Here is a 2,517-nt window from a genome sequence, read left to right on the forward strand (position 1 = left end):
TTAAGATTCCGTTTTCGTTTCTTGCACCGAGTAGCCAGCCATTCATGACGAGATAGGCCTACCTAGAATTTTTATTTTGTTCTGGGTTCCCTAAGATAAGAAATTAATCAATTCTCCTTGGCACCTCCTCCTCCTCCTAAGCCTTCATTGTCGCACTGTTTATTTTATGTTTTTGCCAGATTTGAATATGATATTTTTCTAGTCTTGCAGGATCTGGAAGTCAATCAAGAGCACTACATCGTCTAAGTGTCTTTCTTCCATTAGGACCAACAAAAGCATTACACTTGAAGGTGCATGAGAGATAATTAAAATAGCATTCACAGCTCTAAATTGCTCAACTTTTCATTGAGATTCTGAAGAAATTTTGTCCTTTTTAACTTTTTTGCATCATATATATCTCTTGGAGCCTTTAGGCTGGCAGTGAAAGAATCATGAGGAGGAACTCAAGGAGATTGATGATAGGATCCACGGCGCCAATATGTACTTACAATGAATGCAGAGGGTGCAAGTACAGGTGCAGAGCCGAGCAAGTGCCGGTACAGGGGAATGACCCAATACCACTGCAGATGTGTTTGTTATAGGTAATCTCTCAAAGCCATATATTGAAATCAAGTTTAATGGCGGGTGAGGTTGCATGTACGTACGTACATATATGGACAGTATGTTATAAAGAGCTTCCAGTTTTTCTCTCTGCGTAGGCATTTGTCAGTTCATGGGCGTCAAATGTTAGCTGTTCTTGTGCGCTCTTTTGAGTTTTGAACGATGGCAGGAAAAACAAAATATCATGAATTTGTGAATTTCTTTATTTCCATGCACTCTGTTCTCACCCATATTGATTAAGCTGCCAAATTCTCTTTGGAAACTGCAACTCCATACGACTGAAATCAAAGCATAAGTTCAGGAATATCTGAATCCTATCATACGTTAGAGCTGTTTTTTTTTTTTCCCTTTTAATTTCATTGGGCAATAAAGTAATAATCTATCAGTTTCATGATAAATTAATGCATTGTTTTCTTGTTGTTTCAACCATTTCCATTACAAGATATGATCCTAGAGTACAATTCCATTACTGGAAATATCTTAATTATCTTTGGAATGGTTCCCAAGATCTAGATAAGAAAAAAAAAAAAAAAAACTATCTAAACTCAAGCACATATGCTCTTTAAATTCTTATGTCAACAAGAGTGGCTCCTGGGTGAGCTCGAAAGGCAGAGTTTTGAAGAGTGAAAAAAGAGAGGCAAAAATGAGGGATCATCTGCAGGTGGGAACATGGAGATGGACCCAAAAATTAGACATAAGCGACCAAAATGGCAAAACTGAGTTTATAAACTAAAGCAGAACATACGTACGAAAGCAGTGGGCAAAAGCTACCAGTACTGCAACACTGCATGCTTAAATTTTTTTGTGGCCTTCTCGCTTAAGAGTCTTGCTTTCTTGGGTACGTAGAGAGTAGAAACGAAATTCGTTAAAAGCTGAATGGACTCAGAAACAGTACATAATAACGAGAGTACATCTGTACAATACTGGAAGAAGCATCAATTTGCCCGCCACATAGATAATATATAGATATATCATTTATAAACAATTTTATTTTTTTAAATGAATTTATTTACGTGTGTTCCAAACCATACAAATCACTTTTACCAAGGATAAACAAGCAGAATGAATATAAAAATCTCCAAACTTGTTGTTTAAACGAAGATGCTGCATGAAGTTGACTCACGTTAATTAATATCCCAAAAAATAGAACTGTAATATACATATTTAAGCCTTTTACTAACAAGGTTGTTTTGAGAGTCTATCCCTCTTATCTGGTAAATAACCATCTCCCCACCCCACAAAACAAAGGTCCCCGCGTCAATATTGATATTTTCCTTGTTTCTTGAGCTAGCTTTTATTGTATATATCACTTTAGGTTCGTGAGTTACCTAGATAGGAATGGAGAACTTGGACTTTGCTTTGTGGTGACAGAACTTGACTCGTCCCAACAACAACTCATTATCCCTGATTTTGATAGCTTAAAATTAAAGAACTACAATGGGAAGGGAAGTAATTATGATTGAATTATTGAAGCCTTGCAGATGAAGGGAAGGGAAGGGAAGGTATCAGCAATATCATCACCACACCTGATCAAGGCTCAAATGACAGCTCATCAAAGAATATCTCAGACGTGACAAATCATAATATCCAGAATAATTTCTATTTCATACGTGTCATATTTCTATTGTATTGATGAAATCTATTATAAAGAATATTCCCTCTTTTGATGTATAAATATCATCCCTGTACCGAATACAAAATTAATGATAATCATGCAATTCCTTTTCAATACTACTCTGTTGTGCTTATTCCTTTAGGGTATCCAGAGCTAGATAGGACTCACGTCCAAGGTCTTTCAGTCTAGGCTCACGCCTTCTTTCTCTCATGGCTGAAATTCCAGACTCGACGTTCTCCTCATCCCAACCTTCTAGTCTCCCTCTTCCATCCCTTACTCATTTAATCACTGTCAAATTAAAT

At 36.6% G+C, this 2,517-nt stretch overlaps 1 long non-coding RNA gene across 1 annotated transcript; it reads left to right on the top strand.

Moving 5' to 3' along the window:
- Positions 1-428: 428 nt before the first annotated feature.
- Positions 429-902, top strand: LOC121239699. Its single transcript, XR_005935345.1, has 2 exons — positions 429-581; positions 699-902. It is a non-coding gene; the product is annotated as an uncharacterized LOC121239699 (long non-coding RNA).
- The last annotated feature ends 1,615 nt before the right edge of the window (positions 903-2,517 follow it).

Source organism: Juglans microcarpa x Juglans regia, chromosome 7D (genome assembly GCF_004785595.1).
Source record: "Juglans microcarpa x Juglans regia isolate MS1-56 chromosome 7D, Jm3101_v1.0, whole genome shotgun sequence".
Taxonomy (NCBI): domain Eukaryota; kingdom Viridiplantae; phylum Streptophyta; class Magnoliopsida; order Fagales; family Juglandaceae; genus Juglans; species Juglans microcarpa x Juglans regia.